This window comes from Falco biarmicus, chromosome 7 (genome assembly GCF_023638135.1).
Source record: "Falco biarmicus isolate bFalBia1 chromosome 7, bFalBia1.pri, whole genome shotgun sequence".
Taxonomy (NCBI): Eukaryota; Metazoa; Chordata; class Aves; order Falconiformes; family Falconidae; genus Falco; species Falco biarmicus.
Window position 1 is genome coordinate 65,530,458 of NC_079294.1, and position 20,328 is coordinate 65,550,785.

Genomic DNA, 20,328 nt, shown 5'->3' on the forward strand with positions numbered 1-20,328 from the left:
GTATGTCCCCTGCTGTCTGGTGAAGCTCGGAACGCCTCCGAGGTAAACATGTTCTGCCGGTAGTTGAACGATTTGAATTAGCAATGCCTGCAGCCCTGTGTTTAGAGGATGGGTTCAGAGGTCTTACAGGGCGACATCTCCCACCCAAACACTTTCTCTGATATGTGAAATGGGGTTGATCCTTTCTTTTAACTATGGGAGGATCCTTTTATTCAGTAGAAGAAAATTAAAGATATCCAATTAAATGCCAAGATAATTTTCCTGATTGAAAAAACAATCTCTTATATTAGGATGCTTAATTTAGATTAGGGAAACTGAGGCACAAAGGCACAGTGACCTGCAGGAGGCCATCAGTGACACTGCTGTCAGTATTCACCTCTGGTGTCCAGCTGTCGCCATCTCTCAGATCTGTCACGGGGAGCACGTTTGGGGAAGAAAACAAACAAGGAAACCCTCCTCTTGCAAAGAACCCTTCTTAGAATGCTCTCCTAGCACAAACACTCCTATGGGACAAGGGGATACTCCAGCCCTGCTCACTGTCAGGGTGACTGATGTCGTATCGGCAGTTCGTGGTTTTACAGGGAACTGTCAGGCCTTCCTCTGGGCAGCTCTGTTTGTAAAAGGGTGATGGGATTAATTTGAAAGTTCAGCTCTAAGTGCACTTGAACAAGGAGAATTTAACTCTATTTATTGCTCTTTGTGTTAAGTAGTTTTATTCATAAAGGGAATAAATACATGCGGCTAAAGAGCAGTATGTACCACTGGTAATTTTAATGAATGATGACTCTGACATTTTTCCTATTAAACATTCAAATATATATATAAACATTCAAGTATATATTCTACCTTAAAAAATATTTCATAAAATGGCAGAGTTCTTTTACAATACATGTAAACTTGCCTCAGGAGCAAAAAATTGTTTGGATGGTAAACAAAAATTCTGGGTTTGTTTTGATTTTTTTTTTTTTTTACTTCAAATATATGTGAATGTCATAAAATATTTCCCTGTACTTTCAAGAATAATTGAAGCATATGTACCCAAAGTGTTATACTTTTCATAATGGTTTCAGACTAAATTATCCATTATATGGGACTAACACATAAAAGCCTTCTTCTACATCAAGTGATAGATCAAAGGGAGGAACGATGGCTTGTCCACATGCATAAACCACACCTCTCAAATTCTGAGAACAAGGATATGCAGTCTGCATTTTAACTACATCTCCATGACATGAAACGGTATTCCTGTGTCTCCTACTGTGGGAGAGTCAGGTCGTCCTGGCTACAAAGATTTCCTTTTACATTTCTCCCCTCTTTTTTTTTGTTCCATCATACAGATGACATTTCAGTGACTAGTCCCGGGTGAGTCTAATTTGAAAACTAAACTTCACTCAGTTCCTCCCAGAGCAGTGGGGGAATCTGTTGGGGGGAAGCAAGATCCTCAGTCATTCCATGGTAAATCCATGAACCCAAACCCTCGTCCTGCAGCCTGGGGGATGGATGCTGGTGTAAACATGTTCCTGCACAAAGCCCGAGCAGCTTCAGCGGGCGTACCACGAGGACTGCCATCTGCTGTCCCAGGGGTGCCCGTCTCTCTGTTAGTGACTGAAGCACAGGGCTGCGCATCAGACCATCTCTCTACTGGCCAGTTTGTTGAACTCAGATGAATTGAAAACTTTCTGTGTTTCATTTTTCTATCTGGAAAATTAATCTTGGTAATATTTGCACCCTTGTAGGGATTCTTTAAATTGCTTTGTCTACCTAAACCCCATTCCTTCGGGTGGATGCTGTGAGGAAGACGTGCTGAGCATTATTGCTGGTAAACACTAATGGATCCCTCTAAGATAGGGATCTAACAGTCTCAGGTTTCGGAGTGTTTTGTTGTGAGTTTTTCTGCTTCTTTATTAGTAATAAGAAATGCAAACTTACTGGTTTAGTGGTGTAATTAAAGATGTTTGTGTTTGAAATGTGACTGCAGTAGATTGAAGATGTGTAGTTTCCTTAAAGTGCATGCCTAGATCTAGTCTCCCAGCCAGTAGATTGGATGTTCGCCCAATTATTCCCATTAGCATCTGGTTTCTGAGCATAGATGTACTACCATGATCAGAGAATAAAGTTTCTTAAAATAACCTAGCCTCACTGAAATGTAAACATACCTTTTATTATTTTCATGGCTGCTAAAAATGTGAGGTGCGCTGGGGAAGTGCTGAGTTGAGGCACCAGAAGAGGAGGCTGTGATCATGGAAAGGCTGAAACTTCTCCTCTGATCATTTCTGACAGCTCAGAGTGGTTCTTCCACAATTGGAACCACTTGTGCTGCTTATTAATATAATGAAACTTATCCTCCAGCAAAAACAGAACCAAAGGTTGACACAAGAGTGGAGGGAGAGGCTGAAACCTGATCTGGTTAGGGATCTCTTAAAGATGATGGAAGACTAATAAAATCCAGTCTGCTTCCTACCTCCATTACAACTCCCACTCCCAGTCTGTCTTCATGAGCTAAAGTGAAATAATGGCTCTTTCCCGAGCCAAGCCAAACCCCGGTTCTGCCTGAGTACTAATGTAGCTGAGCAGCATCTAACGGTCTTTGGCACCAGAGTCTGTCTTGGTACCTTCTTTAATCTGTGAAATTCTTTATTTTGATTCCAGTGGGTGCTGGATGAGGCCTTTAAAATGGCTCTTATTTCTTCAGGAGTATGGGGGGTTTTGGTGTGGGGTTTTTTTTTTAACATTATGTTTGGGTGTTAAGAAATGTTTCCACGGTGCTTCAGAAAAGCTCAGTGTTTGGTACATCTTCAGCATGGAGACAGACATAAGTTAAGAACAGAAAAACATTCATTTTCCATTGGCAATGGAATAAATAGTCAAAACTCTGCATTTAATAGGATTGCTCAACACCAGGAGGGCGATCATGAGATGTGGAGTAGAAAAAAATACCCTAATGATTGAATAAAAAAGCAAAACACTAAGGTCTTCAGACTTTTCAAGAAGTAGGTAGGAAAACAGCTAAACAGAACTGTAAGGGTAAGCAGGGCAAAATGTCAGATTTGATTTAACTCATTATATTTAAGTGAAAAATAAGGGATGAAAGTTTAGTTTAAGAAAAATTAAGGAAATACCCAAGAATGAGTTTACAAAGTGCAATATTTTCTCTCAAAGCCATAGGGTTAGCAGGTTGGTATCCAGCATCTGTGACTGATTAGGGACATTCGAGATGGCAGGTGGCTTTAGGAAATGGAAACCTTACAGGGCTTTACAAATACTTTCTGTAGTTAGGCAAAGTTACTTGATTTATTCTCACTGGTTCTCATGCTATAGCCTGGTTTAAAATCTATTAACTTGTCTTAATCCATGTTAATATTTTCATATAGACACAGTGTTGTGAAAATTTTCCAATCGGATACTTTAGAGTTGCCCCGGAGAATAATGGAGTTACTGGGTTTACACTACCAAGGGCTGTGTTAAGGTGAAGAACATAAATCATGGCATTTAAAAATGCCAGACAAATCTTTTAGACAGTAATGAGATCAAGAACCAGATCTGATCATATTTGCTTCTGACAATTTGAGAGACCTGTAATTCTGCGTACTTCCACTATGTGTGGTCATGTAGAAGTCGCATGTCTGTATTAAGAAGCCAAACCCCCAAAACCTACACGGCAGGCTTAAAGGTGGAGCTGGGCTGGTACTGCACCTTGCAGTGTCACACAGTGGGAGAGCGAGCCGGGAAAGGCAAACTGGCATCTGTCCTTTGCTCTGGTCAGCAGGCCACGAGCTGCTCTGAGGCTGTGCAAGATGCAGGACCCCAGAAGAGCTTGGGTACTCCTCTTCTGGTTTGGATGGGACCCAGAGCTTACCCCTGGGAAGAAATATTTTGAAGGGAGACACAAGACAGGAAGGTAAACCCCATGGGAAATGGCTGGAGCTGCTCTGCAAATCAAGCCAATATACGACCGGCTCCTTAAAAAATGGTAACGATAAGTAAAATAGAACTTGCAGCTATAAGCAGTGATATTATAAGGAGATTCAGGGCAGGTGGAGTTAAAAATCTCAATTAGCCCTCCCAAATAGCATTCCTGGGGAATAGCTCAAGGAGCAAATACTGCAGAAGCCCCCAGCACAGATTTGTTATTACTAGAGAAGAAAAATCAGCATTTGGCCAGACCTTTCCATTATCTGGTATTGTAAAACCAGTCCTGCAGTGCTGTCTGAGATGTTCTAACCTCGGCACTTATCCAGCTCCGTTTCCAGCTATGGATTGTGTGTGTGTTCTTCTGCAGATTTATTTTAAATCACCCTTCCTGACGCTGTTCGGCATTCTGATTTATAGGATTTTACTAAGCTTCACATAGCCTTTTCTTTTCTTTACTAAGTATATTTTACTACTTTGTATTTTTTTCCCAAAGAAATAGATTTTATTGGACAGGGGTTCACACATAGCTGCGTAATGTTTGTCTTATGGATTTTGTATTAAACCACTTTAACACTTTTGTAGACCTGAGGAACTTGGCAAATACTGTGAGTAAAATGCCCTGAGCTTCATCTTGCATGCTTTGAACTGAGCACGGTGAACTTTGCCTAGTTACCCAGCTGACACGTGAACAATCCATTTGCAATTCAGAGAGACAGAGAGGGAGAGAGAGGGCCTGATCCTGCTCTTACCAAAGCCAAAGGAAATCCTGCTGCTGCTGACTGCAGCAAGACCAGCAGCAAAATTGTAATGACTATTTAAGATGATATTTCACAAGTACAGTAATGTGACAATCATGATGAAGTAGTGTTTTTTCCAGAGGCAGTGTCAAATTAATAGGGTCTTTCCAACTAGCTCTCCTTGAAATGGGTTGCAAGAGGTAAAATAAATAAATAAAAAGTCTCTAGGATACCTTCCCAATGTCAGAAATTTTATTCATTTAATAAATAGCTGTTATATTTTGAAGTCCTTTTTTTTTTTTTCATCATTGTCATCTTCTCCTTCTTTATTGTAGCATGAGTAATCTAATTTTTCTGCAAAGCATGTTGCAGTTTGATAGACAGGTCTCTGAGGGATGCCCTATGTGTCAGCATCAGTGAAAATGACTTCTGAGGTTGGCTCACACCCCCGCGCGAGCGTGGAATCCAAATCACCCCAGAGTTACGCATCCGCTTGCCCCACGCCTCACTGCTGGATAATGTATTCATTCGCCTCTGGCAAAAAAAAAAGTGAGATCCTCCATCGCATACTGATGTCATGTGGAAGAAGCCATAATTGGGACTGGTCACATGTTAAAGGAATTGTAAGCTGCTTTTTGCCATCTGTGTAGATAAAGTTCATATCTCTTGATCTGTACCTGTAGACATCAGGTACCCTGAGTACACGCAGGGTTTGGAGACCTAGCAATTCAGACACATCTTGCACAAAAAAGGGAAAAGCAAATAGGCTGGAGGCTCTCGGGTCTGTCTCTTTTCCAGAATCTGATCATAGTGGCAGGAGACTTTTATTTGGCTCCATCACTACTTTGGATTATCAGTAATAATTAATGACTTGTGCAGTTGCATTCCCCACTTTAATCAAGGACAGAGATTTCAAATCCACAGTGCTAGCAAGAAAGCATTCACAAATCAGCTGCACTTTCTTTTTCCTTTTCACAGGCAGATGCAGGCAGGGAAGGAAGGGGTTTTTTGCTTCAAGTGCATCTAAAGCTTTACAGCTTGGCTTCCAAGAGGAATCTCAGGAACTAAGCTCTCCAAGTTTCATGCCTCATTCCTTCCTCCCAGCAATACACCTTAAATAATTTGGGTCACAATATCTCAAATCCTCAGCTGAAGCCCACTGAATGGACAAGAAGATTTCCAGTGATTCATCTGTTTCCAATTATGCCCTATGAGCACTCCTGCCCTTTCTTCCTGCTTGTAATAGCTGGAGAAGTTATTAGGTCTGCTGGGTCTAGCTGGGGGCTCTGGATGGTCTGCCACTGATTTCTGAGGTCTTGGATCATTGCTCTTTGACTCAGTTTCCCTGTCTGTAAACAAGACCTTTAATAAGGGGATGGCATGGTCTCTCCTGGGTATGGAAGAGATGCTGAGCACCTGAGATACATACTGCTACCTGTTAATAATGTAATTGCCGGCTGTAACACTAGAGGCGAATTTGCAAATTTGAAATAAGGTTGTTGTCCCACTTCTAGGTAGGCAAATGGAGCTGGTTTTGGAACAAACCCACCACATTCAGTCTTCTTAACCTTCAGTCAGGATAGCTGCAAAGATGAACAGAAGAATTTTATGCCTAACATTTTAATTTGGCTTGATACGCTTCACAGTAGCATTTAAATAAAATACCTTACTTGGAGCACTCTGTTCCTGACATACAACCTATTTCTCATTTAGCAGATTTAATTTTGAAGGCTATGTGCAGTTTTTACATAATGAATATGCAAGGAGACATGTCTTTATCATACAAAGCCACCAAAAGCAGAGGCTGTTTTTTAAGTCCATCATTGTTGCTCTTTTAGGGTAGGAGCCCGAGACAATTCCAGTATGGGGTCAGCCATATATGACATTAGGCATAGTTTTACTATAACTATTAATCACCACTGTATTATTTCCTGACAACTCTCAAGTAATAATGTTGGTGGATATCAAGTACATAAGACTCAATTATGATCTTGCAGAACAGAGAGGCTGCTCAAATCCAGTCCAGACAGTGAACTCACAATCTGCTGTTTACTTAAAGTATATAGAAAGCACTTGACCTCTTCTCAGTGGCATCCATGTGGAAACACTCGACAATAGAGGCCTTCCTTGGTTTTCTTAGGAATCATGTTTCGACATTTTTATCTCCTCTAATTAAGGTCAACGGTCATACACTCCCACTTCTCTCCTCACCCACTCTTCCAAAATTGCAGGCACTTATCCAGCTCCAGTTACCCTGTATGAAACATACTGGGCCCTCTTCGTGCATGTGCAGTTCCGGGGGGGGGGGGGGGGGGGGGGGGGGGATGAACAGAATCACGGAGATTTGGGTCTTTGCTGAACCAAATGCCTGAGCTTTTGTGTTCACGTGCTCCTGTACCACGATGAGCAGTGGAGTCTAATAGCCAGAAGAAAACAGGAGGCGGGGGTAGGATTGCTGCAAATGTAATTCCACTATGAGAATATTTCCTAACCCACAGTGCATGTTCCCACCCAGTGGGGAAGGTGTGAGTGATTTCTGGAGGAGGATGGTGGAGAGCGAATCTCATCTCCCTTTGCAACACTGTAAGTGCTAATTGCAGGCGGGAAGGAAGGGTGTAACTGGTAGACGTCTAGAAGAAAGCCTGGGGAATACAGCACAAGGACTCATTTTGCCGTTGTCAAAGAAACCCACGAGCACTTCACATCCCAGCATCCCTGGAAAGATCCACTTCGACACTGCTGTGCTTTGACTCAAGCCCTGGCTGCATCTTCATGAAAACCCTCATCACACACAGTGGGGCACTTCCAAGGAATACTAAAGCCCCAGCCAAGGCCATTGTGCCGGGATGGCAGAGGACACCTCCCAGCCCACCGTCAAGGCTGAAAGAACACATCCCACTGAATAAGGGGCATGTGGGGACTAGATTTATCATTAGAAAGTCCCAGTAGCTTTTCAGAGCAGTATATAATCTTGCTTAGGAATTATCTCTTTTCTAATAAAGAGGTGACTTTCTTTTATTATTATTTTGTTATTGTTCAGTAGGTAGCAGCTATAAATGGTTAACAACAAAAGAGAGAGGTTTGTGAAATACAACTGCGTTGATAGAAGTTGTCTTACGTATGTAAAAACAAAATTCGGCCAGGCAGCTGCAGACCTTAGTATTTACTTAGGCTTGCAGCCGATGTGTTGCACTCTTTCCCTTTAGACTGATTTGTTCTCATTTCTCACACATTGCAGAATGTCATTCCCAGAAAAAAGCCAAGGCTGTCCTAAAAAAAGAGAACAAAACTAACAGAGTTGTGCCTTACGTGAGATTGTCTTGACCCTTCGCAAAGGCAGGTCTGCAAGCCAGATCCTCAGCACCTCCATCAGCGCACACCTCCCTCCTTTACTCATGCCGAGCTCAGCCATGCATCCAAGATCAGGGGACCTGTTTTCTGTAGAGAGTAACAGCCCCAACACATTATTTCCCAACCCCAGCCCCCCACCCACCCCCCTGCAGTTTTTTTAAGTAGCTGGAAATGTCTGTTTGTTTCTATGGGCGGTGCAGGGCAGTCGGTGCTGTTGTGCAGCCGGTGCGGCTCCGTGTGTTCCTCACCCCAGCAGCATGGGGACAGCATTGGTAGTTTCCTGATGCGGGAGAGACGTGTCGGAGTGATCTGACAACCCAGAGAGATGGATTTGCCATGTAAAACTAGAAAGTTATTAGCTCCCAGAATGTTCCTTGTCGGTGGCAGGGCAACTTGTGCCACCACGGTGAAGGCAGGTGATGGGCTAGCATGGCCCTGCAAAAGGGTTTGTGTTATTGGAGGACAGCACAATAAAAATCAAGGATGTTTAGCCTGAAAGAGCTCAGTAACTCATTCCACAAGGAAGATTATGTTTAATTAAATTTGTACCAGGCTCTGAATTGCACTCCCTTTTCTTACAACCAGAGGACATTCCCACTTCTTAAAGGATTTTACAAATAAAGCTAGTTTAGAGTTTTGTTTCCCCTGGAACTGAAATTAGCTACTTTGGAGCTGGAAACCAGCAACTCTTCAAAATCACTCTGCCAGTAGAGCAGGCCGAGAAGAGAAAAAACATACAGTATCCCAGAAGTGAACTACAGGGTGACTTTTTAGTAGCAGACAAACTATATCATTACTTAGTACCTACTCTGTTGTTATGTAGGAGGGCTGGGTTACATGTCTTCCATTTAGTTCTGTAACTGACCCTTGCACTTCTGTTACTCCTTGTTTCACTTCTGCAGCACTTTCCTGACTCATTTTTGGAGAAACCTTCATATTCCTGCCAAAATGTAGTCACTGGGGATGGCTTAAACTTCCTCAGACCCCCACTGGATTTAAACTCCATCTTTTTTTCCGAGTATGCTGTAAATTTTCTTCATTGCTGGGATATATGTTATCTTGTTCAATTGCATTCAATTTTGCATAAATTTGCATATTCTCATCCTGGGCTGAATCCATCAAGATTTTCCCACAACACATTTTGCCTCTGCTGTTCCCATGACACATGTTCTTTCTGCTGTGGCAACATCTACTTTGTGGGTCCATCTTTTTTTTGAGAAAAGTGAGGCTGTTTTTCAGCAGTTCACGTCCTTGCCATTAGGATTTTCTGTGCCTTCTCAGGTTTGTGCTGATGTCAGTTTAGACACGGTCTTTTTCAGTTCAGAAGGGCTGAAACCTGAAATCCTTTCTCACTTGAGTCCCTTCGTTGGCTTGAGTGAAAGGCTGCAGTTTGTGCCGTGTCATCTGGTTTGCTGTTGGGTGTTTTGTGCTTTCTTTAAGCTTATTTCTACATTCACAAGGCTGAATTTTAAATACCATCCAAAGACTGGTCATGTTCCTACAGCACTGGAACCCCTTTTTGAAGAACACCTTTGGCCTAGTCGTGTGACTTCTCTGTGCCTCAGTTCCCCACATGTAACAGAAGAAAATACCATTAATACCAACCTAACTTCCTTCAGATACTGTATCCGTGCACGAACAAAGGTGACGTTCTCGGGTATTACAGTAATAGAGGTCACAGGAGCTAGATAGAAAAAACAAAGCAGAAGCCAGTTAAGACTTTCTCAGCTGCTAAGGATTAGCGTTCATTTTTAAATCTCTGGTTCTTGACAAGTTGGGAGAGTTACTAACATGTAGTTTAAAAAAAAATCCAAAAACCAGTCTCCCAGGTGTAACGAGGGTATTAACAAGTCTAACAGCACAGCATAGCATACCTTATCTCTATCTTGGTGAAAAATCAAAGGCATATTTCCAGCTGTGCCTGTGAGCACTATTTGGTCATTGAACAAAGCAACTGGCACCTCGTATCCAACCTACTGAATGATCACAGCCTGATTCAGGTGCACAAACAAGTGCAGAAATGAGCTCCATGCACAGAACTCATTGTTATTCAATCAAGCTTTTAATTGTAAATGTTTTAAGCAAGGAATTGCCCTGTTTTATGAAAGTGTGCTCAGCATTACTCCACCACAGACATCTGTCATTCAGCAGGCGCCACCCAATAAAAGTGCTTAAAATGTTCTGTTCCTCAATTAAAATATAAACCAGAGCTGTTTAAGGGCTTTTACGAGGTGATTTCTATTTACCTGACAGATTTCTACATTGGAGGAGCATGAAGCAGGATTTCGGTTTCTGATCAGAAGCGACAGCTCCACAAAATAATAAAGCTTCAATTGTATTTTTTTTTTTTTTTTTTTTGGGGGGGGGGGGTTGTAAGTTCAGGAATAATAAAAGTCCATGAAGAAGAAAGAAATTCATATGCCAGAGAAAAGCTCAGAACCAGGAAGGGTTGTTGCTGATCGTGCACGCTTACTCCCCAAAAGGAGCCAGATTGCTTCAGCCCTGGGCTTGTATGCTGAAGGAACGTGGGAACCAGCAAGAACCTCTGAAGCCTGCATCAGCACCTGCTAACCTCTTCTACCAAATCTCAGCTGGCAAAAGCCAGGGAAAAGGGTGCTCTGCTCTGGTCTGAAACAGCCTTTTATGAAGAGGAACGAGACTGTGGCTAGACAAAAATATCCCGTTTTCCCTTGATGAAACACTGCATGAATGTTCTCATGGTTATTCCATTGCACATGGATATCTCATCTCCTGTACTGCCTTAGTATGGCTATGAACAAAGACCTTCTTTTTTTCTCCTGCTGCTCAAGCAGGAGTGGACCTCACACTGAAAACAAGCATTTTCACAGAAAAAAAAAACAAACAAACAAACCAAACCAAAACACAAACTAAACCAACAAACCCTCTACTTCTCCTTGTTCCTGAGCCTCAAAATCTCGCCTTCACTGGCATGAGAGATGCCACTTGTCAGTGGCAGTGTGGCTGCTCCAAGCACATCTACTCAGGGTCGTAGAAACAGAAGTGCCTGCAGCAGCGGTGCCACCTTTTGCAGCACCACTGCTGTGCAGTACCGGTAAAGGGCTCCCTGTGCTGTCAGGTCGGGTAGAGGCACCCGTGTGTAGCATCACCAGGATTTCCCTGTTACTCACCTGCAGCTTAACTGTATCCCATCTGTCTCTGGTACATCTCCTTGCTGAAATACATTTGGGAAGGTGCTGCCAGCTCACGTGGAAGACTAGCAAGAAGGGAAACACTGGCCTGATCCATCTGCAGCCTGAAAGCTGCAGAAAAGCTTTGTACGATGCTTTGCACAGTGGGCTGATCTCTGTCTGTAGATCTGCGCCATGGTCTGTGCTCCATCCTCTGGCAGGCCATCACCTCACCGTACCCAGTCAGCCTCAGGACAGAGGAGGATGGCAGTGTCAGGATGAGAGGGCTGTACCCTTGCAAGACAAAGCCTTCAACACTGAACCTTAAACCCAAGCCTTCTGCATTTACCAAGTAACGATAATTTTTGGACTGATTTCCCCCCATCTTTCATTACCGTTAAGGCATTGTGACACTTTTTGTCACACCAGGGTCCCAGCTGGTCTCCAGCAGTGCAGGCGAGCAAAGAACGGAGCCCGTGGGGCTGCACTGGAGGCATCGAAGGTGGGTGGGTTTGCCTCACTCTTCTCCATAGCTGGGTGCCACCCTGCTCCTCCCTGCAGCTGCTTCCAGGTGCCTGCAGCTCCATCGCGTAACAACTCGCAGCAAGCTGAACTCAGACCCCACATCACACCAACCTGCCCAGGAAATGCAGCCTTCTCCCAGGAGCTCCAGGTATCCTGTGCTCAGCCTGTCGCGCCTCACTGAAGAAACAAAACTGACTGTGCCGGAGGTAAAAATTGCGGATACAAAGCCTCGAGCTGGTGAGTCTCTGCTGAGCTGCATCATTATAATCTTCCAGGAGAAATGTTAAGTTCCTTTTAAAATTAAGAGGAGGAAAAGCAAACAGCAACTAAACCCAAGAACAGGTAAAAAACTAGCTTCTGTATTTTGCACTGCAGGTACTTGGAGGAAGCTTTCTCCCTTGAGCCACACTGCTCAGAAAATGCTAGGAAATCTTACGTTAGTCCTTAACTCAGTCTGTTGCAGGTTTGTTGGGTTTTTTTTCCCCTCTCCAGCAGCAGCATGAGTTAAGGATGAGGCATTAGCCCTAGCTGCGATAGCCCCACTGTCAGTTCAAGTCAGATTCTTCATGTTATTTATATGTACCCTTTTGTAAGCGTATCGATTACACAAGTGAGTTCTCAAGTGCTCGGGCACTCAACACAGCCACACAATGGAGGAGAGCGTCCAGGTTAACACAGAATTACACGTGTGCCAAACATACCAGGGGACAAGAATAAATAGTGACATGGACAATTCAAAGCCACATCTTAAGAGCTTTCTGTGTTGTTGCAAGGCAGCGCTTCACACTAGTAAAAATAAAACCTGCATTTCAATTTCCAAGGTGTAGCAACCAAAGTTTGTCAAAGTTATTCTTAGCCATGGCAGAATTGCCATCTTCAGGCCACTTTTGAACACACCAGATTATTCCACAATAATCCAAAATCCAGCGCAAGCTCCTCCCTCCCCTCTGTTCATTTTACCCTTTGCATTATGAATGCTGTGGGTAAGGACTGCCTGTTTCACAGGGGGCTTGGTATCACAGAAAGCTGGTTGTTGATCTCTGGATGCCTGCAGGCCAGCAATCTGTGCTACAAGTTACCCCTCTTAAAAAAAAATTTTAAAAAGACAAGTGGATAAAACTGATACAAGCATCTGTAACAAGCTAATTGGACCCTTGTGGGCAACATAGCAGATACAAAATTAAAACAAACAAAACATCTCGTTGTACAACTGTAATTTCAGGACTGTTATCACAAAGGGATCTGTCTGGATTTTTATTTTAGTTTTGTTTTGTTTAAAAGGACCTAATTATGGCCAGAGCTGGAGTATCACAAGTCTGTTTTCATCTATAAAGAAAGGATATTTTGCCTCTGAACCTGAGAAATTGTTAGAAGTTGGTAATTAGTATGACTTGTTAATAGAGTTTGGCTGTGATTAAGCTGTGATTGAGTGTGAGTTTGGTTCTTGTCAATGCGAATGCCTGTAAGGTTGAGAGATGTTTAATGAGACACCTGTTGTCAGCAGCACCCGGTGGGCTTTGTTGCACCTGATTGGAATTTGTACCGCAGAGCCGGAGCAGCAGCACACCGAAACAGGGCAGCAGGCGGGCACCCAGCACCCCGGCTGGCAGCTCAGCAGCAGTGTGAAAGGGCCCAGGTGTAAAGCAGGATTGGACCCACTGGGTACACGCACCCCCTTCAGCGCGGCCAGAGCCTGTGCTGGAATGTACCGGGGATGGGCCAAAGGGTCGTGGTTTTGGTGTGATACATCATCCACGTCTGCGGCCATGCAATTACATCTGACCTGGGGAGTGCAACAGGCAAGTAGATGTTGCCAGCTTAATTTAGTCACTACAGGGTGTTGGCCTGTGCCACCGTGTGATGGTGCGTCTTTGGGAGAAGGCGAGAGAGGGGATGCGGCTAGGCAGGTTTAAGGTCCCTCCCAAAATGTCCAGCCCTTGTGTAACCAGCAGCGCTGGGGGTCTTAAAACGAGACATTGATGGAGAAATGTTCTGCACAGCACAGCCCTTGCTTGTCCTTTCCTTTGGGCATAGTCCTCAAGGAAGAATGTCCCACCGAGTGACATCAATTATCTCCCAGCCTTTGGACAGGGAAAGTTTCATTCACAGACTGCATTTTTGTCTCAAAAGTCAGCGTAATTTTCCACGTGACTCCATTTAACCACTCCCCACACCAAAATCCAGGCCTGACGATGTGTATTTTGACTGCATACATAAAATATTATTTCCCCCCAAATGTCTATTAACCATTTTCAAGTGGCTGCTACTTAAAACATACCTGGGTTTTACTGGCAAAAAGCCAAACAAGCTGGAAGCAATCAAGCTGGCCATTGTCACAGTCTTTTAATAACTGAGAAATGCCTTATCTGGGAACCAGAGCAGAAACATTTCGGCTGGCTCGTGTAATGTCCCTCAGGAAGGAGCCATTGGCTTTGTGATGAATCTGAGCAACCACTGGATGGCATTGCTCTACACGAATGTACCTGCAAGCACAAGCTGCTGAGCAAGAGCAGGCTGCTGTGCCAAGGAGATTAGCTCAGACCCGAGAGGTTCAGGCCACCGTGACCTTACCAATCCTTTAAATAATATTCAGACTTCTCTTAGCTGTCTGGCTGTGAGCTCTGAGCACAGAGTTTGGTCAGAGTGAACAAAGCCGACATCCTGAAGCAAACTTATAACTACACTGAGTGCATTATTCTTTCATTTTACATCAGATCAAATATTCAGCCAGTTTTTGATGGTTTTCCTTCTCCTGAGATGGGAAAAAGAATCGTTTGTAATATATGACTGTATCAAACTACGGCAGGGCAAGCACACCCAGGCAGCAAGCGGTGACTTAACTGAAGCCCTGAAGCCAGCCAGCTCAGCTCCCCAGGGCCCAGGGCACACGCGGTGGGAGGCAGCTAAGGCTGTTTAGCTGAGCAGGTTATTCATGTGTAGTGTGAAAATCAAAACTAAAGAAAAAAAAAAAAGGAAAAAAAAATGGGTGTCTGGCATGTTATGCTTTGATGTGGGCTCCAGAATACTGAGACCAGGTTATTATCCCGAGTGCGGTGCCTCTCCATGTGACAGCCGCCTCTCAGCATGTGTTAATACAACTTCGCCTTCTGCTGCATCACTTATTGATAAGGAATCAGCTGGTGGCCAAATAACCTGATGTTCATATTTTCCGGGGGGGGGTCTGTGTTTCTTTCATTAACGATGCTCTGCGTTGGCCTAGTTCTTTTAACGACTACGTCTGGCCAAGCCTATCTGAAAATGTCGTTGTCCCAGCTCATGCCCAAAAGAAATCTGCTGATGGCTTTGGAGATGCAGCAGAATATTTGGAATTGCAGCCCCACAGAAAGTGTATCTGAAGGGGAATACAGTATTTGTGAGGGTCAAGCCTGAAGTCAATTGACAGTCATAGCCAGCACATGTACCTTCAAATTAGGATATAGCATATCATCTAGTGAGTACTTGTACATTGGCTGTTAGGTAAAGTCGTTCTGGGCACAGATTGCCTATTAGTATTGCCCCAGTTTTGACCGGTCTAATAAATTTAATAATCATAGTCAATTAGATAACTCCAATTACACTGGGAGTAAAATTAGATTGTCAGTTCAAGTCCTGCAAAAGCCGCTACACTCCCCGTTCTCAGCTCTGTACTCAAATTCCTGTGCCGCACTCAGCTGCCTTTTTAAGTACTGGAGAGGCTGGATGAGTAAATATATAAATACACTTTATATATATAGCTTTTTAAATCTATATAAATAGCTTTATAAAATAAACGCTACATGTCTTTTATGACCCCATTTGTCTCCTTTTTCTGGACCTACCTCCTAATACAAACAACAAGAGAACTGTATCCATCTTGATCTGCTCAGCAGTCCACTGGTAAATGTTTTCTACTGTCAGAAATGTTCAGGCTCAGTGGGAAATTAAGGTTATATCAGCTGTGGGCTGTGTCAGGTCCCACTTCTGGTGGCCACCACTCTGCTACAGTGACTCCAGGAGGAGGCAGGAGGAGGCCAGGACAACTGGTGTTGATTAACTGCTTAATGTCTCCAGTTAGGAACTGCTGCTCAGGGTTTCTTGTACCACCCACGGGGGAGACCTCTACGAAGCAACACCAGCCATAAGTGGGCTCGGTGGTTTCAGTCTCTTTCTATTGACTTGGGAGGAAAAAGGCAAGTTGTTGCCAACTTCAGCACCTCAGGGCTGTGTTTGAACACAGGCAGGATAAATCGGAATATCTGCATTTATTTAACAGTCAAGGAGCATAAAGACTGGGAAAAAAGGGTGCTTCCTATTGCTCCTCCATTGCATAACTGGCTGTCTCTGGAAGATATCCCCTTGGACCCAGCATTCACGAGGAACAGCAGAAATCCCGACCAGTGCCCACTGCTGCACTGGCTGTTCTAAGGCAGAGCTGTACAGGCCATCGGCTCAGCACACAAATTTGCCCTGGAGCTTTCCAGAGTCACGGCAACTCTCCAGATCTGCCGAAAGTCAAGGTGACCTTGGAAACTGCAGGGCAATCCAGAACGCTGGCAGGCAAAGGGAATTCAGAAAAATGAAATTCTAGACTAATTCCAACCCATTACAAAACTCTCAGGAAAAATGAGCTATATATCTGCTGAAGTGGCTCATTCTGTTCAGTGGCACAATGTAACGGGGGATCTGTCACTGTCAGCGCGGCTCTTGTCTCTCTGAAAGCCACAGTGCCTTTCACAACCGCTACATAAAAATTCAAGCCAGCTGTCCCACCTGCCGGAGCAGTTTCTATTCTGGGCTCTGGTGTGCCGTAGGTATTGTGCTTATTGATTAGCTGTGGCTTATTGTCCCTTGACATTGTTGGGGAATATTCTCCTGGTTATAATCACTACAACTGATCTAGGCAGAACATTTCGAACCTGGCTTCAGCAGCCCAGGAGGGGCTGTGCTAGGCTGTGGCTACCTCTCCAGGTCAGACTATGGCGGAATTGCTACAAAATGAAAAGGAAGCTAAAAAAGGAATGTTTTGAGAAGTCACCCAAGTCAGAAAAGACTGGGGGCCTTCCTGACTCTAGCTGTCAATAAGGTGCCAGATAGGGGAAGATTAACACCCTTTAGCAATGACACAGCTGTTCCATTGAAGGTGATAACATGCAATCAGGGGAGGGAAGAGTCTAGCACAGAATAATGAACAGAGCAAGTGAAAATTAGCAAAAGGGAAGTTTTTAGCCCAAGAAGCTGAAAAAACCTGTTTGAGCTGATTATTTTAGTGGATATAAATAAGTATAAAAAAAAAAAACCCGGAGCCTCACATTAAGTGTGCAAAATAAGCTCAAATATTTACCCCTCTCTTTAAAGTCAAACTGGCTCCTAAGAAGTAGAAAAATAGTGATAATGTAGAGAATAAAGTCTCCTATCTGCCTTGGCAGTGAGTGCGCAGATAAACATAAAAATCCTTGCCCTCAAGACAACAGCATAGCACTGAGTCTCCTCTGAAAGCACAGTAAATTGTGATGAGTAGGTTTGGGAAGACAGATTTAATGGTGGAAAAACCTAGTATTTTGTCCATTCTTGTCTTTCATGGAAAGGAATCAGAACAATGAATTTTTCCCTCTGCTGCTAATGGCTAAAGGAAGAAATTAGTGTTTCGATATACCTTCAGCTCTTCTGCTGACCTGACTAAGCTTGTCTGCTGCATCAGGAACCCCCAGGTCAGTCAAACAAGAAGGATTTCTGCCGGGGGCTGTAAGATACCAGGATGCTTAACAGAGAATTAAACATGGGAATTAGATGACCCCAGCCAAGGGTGCAGTTTCACAGTCAGCTTAAGCAGATGTGAGGCCAGGTTGCCACCATTACCTGCCTGCTCACTCTTGCACAAAGTATGTGGCCCATTCCATGATAAGATAGATTTTGGCTGGTCTTGAACAAGACGGGGGTGGGGGGGAAGTGTCTAGCTGAGAGATGGAAGAGAAAATGGGATCAGCCCCTTCAAACTGCAGCATGGGCTTAAGCTGATCATGAGCTGTACTGTGAAGAAAACACAGGCTTCATAGGCAATGCTTGGGGGTCTCTTCTAACACCCATGCTCTGCCTTTGTGCAGAGAGAATCCAAATCCCATGGCGCTCACTGAGAGAGGGAACACTGCAGTCGATCTCTACCAAACCCTTCAGAGCCCTGAATTCCTGCTGGGTAGAACTGAGCACTGCCTATCTATCCCCTGCTAGTGGACCCGCTAGTCCTTTGCCACCTCACTCCCTGCTCCCCACCTCCCTGATCACACACAACACCTTAGAAAAAGAGATTACTGTTAGACCCCACAGCCCCGAAGGCAACAGGTCCTGTTCCTCCCTGCCAGACACAGGCCAGTGACACCTCCACCTGGGCCTGCCCTGTGGGAGTATCCCTGGGCCCTCCATGTCCTTTTGTCACTCTGAACCATTCCATGGCCATCCCGCATGAGCCATTTCTAGAAATAAAGTGAGACGGGCCGTGCCACTGGCTCGCAGGGAAGCAACAATAGCTACATCTGTTCGCTCTCCTCAGCACTCAGGAGCTGTGACATTGCTGTCGGTACAGCCTGAAACAGAACAGGCAGGAGCTCCAGGGAAGAGGAGAGGGTCTGGATGGAAACAATAACAACCAGAGGGACACCACCGGCACCAGCGGGAGGAAAAATGTTGCTTTACCACTTTTGAGTGCAGCAGAGCATATGGACAGTCTGGGACTGTTGTCAGCAGCCCAGAATGGGGTAGCTCTGTTCTGGCAAACTCCATTTTTTGTCTTTATGACCAAAGAATAGTTGCATGTTGGAAGCTCTGTAGTTGCTAGGGGAAGAGCCATTAGCATGTTGGCGACTAAGAAGTCAGCCAAAGCAAGTGCTGAGATAAAATTACTTTTTCCCACTTCTGTTCCACCCCAAGTGTGTCATCCAGTGTGTTTTCTCTGCTCAGGGTACCTCATGCACACTGTGCTGTGCTAACTTCTTTGTCCTTTTTGATTTTATTTTTCACCTTTCCCAACCACGACTCCAAAGAATAATATTAATCTGTCAGTCTAGAAAAATGTCTTACATGATAAATCCCTGCTTACTGGCAGAGTAAGATGGTAGACTATTTTTCTCTTGTAAAAAACTTTTCTTTTAATAGCCTGAAAACTAAGAATAGCAAATAAAGCAATAGTGATGGTAATGGTGAGATTGTGCTGCTAAATCAAAGCATGAGAATGTGAATACACCCTCAGGAGGGAGATCCTACAGAATATAATAATTTGGTGATACACTTCTCCCTGCCCAGCTCTTTGGGGTAACTCTCTGCATAATCTCATTCTGGAATAGCAATTCCCCCCCCCCCCCCCCCATTGTGGTCCTACTCTGCTGGGACAAGCAGTGGCTTCCCAGGTAAGGCTCTCCCCTTCTGTGCTTGCAGCCTGTTTCTCCATAGCAATCAGTGCAGCCCTCAAATCTTGCCCCCACAGGTGACAAGTCCAATTCTGGAGAGGTTTATTCCAAACCAGAACAAAATATTCTTATTTCAAAATAAATACATCTGTAAATCTCCTGATTTTAGAATAGAGTTTACAAAGCAATACAGAGAATACAAGGTCAGCACCTTCTAAGCACCCCTCCCTCCCTCCCCCTCAGTCCTATCCATAAATAACAGTGCAGCTATAGGAAGAAGATGAGAATATTATGGGGTTTTTTTTCCCAAAAAAAGCCATCAGTTTTACCAAATTCCCTCCAGTAATTCCCTGGACACATCCCTTTTACCCTGCTACCCAGGCGTATGACTCCAAACCATTCTCCAATTAAGTCAGTTCTGCTTTGCCTGGTTGTTTGCTCTAACCCACACCACTTACAGCTATTTTCAAAACTGGGAAGCAATACAAAGGCGCATTTTGTATGATCATGCCATATCCTGCAAACACAAGTAATCATTAAAACAATAGTCTAGGCGCTACAACTGCCAGCTTCTGACTCCACTGTGACACAGGCAGATTTTTTTTCCACCAGAGGATATTTTTTTTTCATTATGCGACACTGAACAAAAGTCATGAGCAGTTCCTCTGATCAAAAGAAATCTCTGCTAGAGTCTGCGGCTTGTTCACCCTGTCCCTTCATGCTAGCCACTGTTCATTTCACTGATTGTTCGCTCTGCTCTAAAATTGGCTCTTGAGAAAGTCAGAGAAAATTCTGCACTGCAAAGTAATACATTGAGAACAAATGTGTTGTTTCTATCAGTGGAAAAGGAATTGAACTGTCCCTAGGACACAGAAACCTCATACACAGCAGTTAGCAATGCCAGGATCTGTTAATATTTTGCCTATACAATCAATATGGGTATACCTGGCCTTGTTCTGGTGCTAATCAGTGTTGTAAATAGAAACAGTACTAATTTAAAAAATGCTTTGCTTTTATTTAATAGATCAATTACAGTCGGGGGGCGCGGGAATAACCAATATGTCATAACCAGTTTGAAAGCCTTCTAAATCTTAAGCTAATTTTCTCTAAAGATCTTGTGACAATTCATTTAAACACAGGGTCAGGGTAGGATTTCAGTTTCAGCGCTGCATCACCTCTATCTGCTCCCCTCACTCTTAGCATCTCTGCACTCTTCTAGTGATTTCAGTCTGCTTCGTATGCAGCTGCTGTGCCATAAATAACTAGCCACTTAACACT

At 43.9% G+C, this 20,328-nt stretch overlaps 1 long non-coding RNA gene across 1 annotated transcript in view; it reads right to left on the reverse strand.

The window, feature by feature from the left end:
- Window positions 1–4,887: 4,887 nt before the first annotated feature.
- The window catches only part of LOC130152478 (uncharacterized), a 52,669-nt gene continuing 37,228 nt past the window's right edge, over window positions 4,888–20,328 (reverse strand). The window contains exons 4-5 of the long non-coding RNA XR_008822985.1: window positions 7,959–9,684; window positions 4,888–6,232 (exon numbers count right to left, since the gene is read on the reverse strand). This is a non-coding gene — a long non-coding RNA (uncharacterized LOC130152478). The remainder of the gene's footprint in view (window positions 6,233–7,958; window positions 9,685–20,328) is intronic.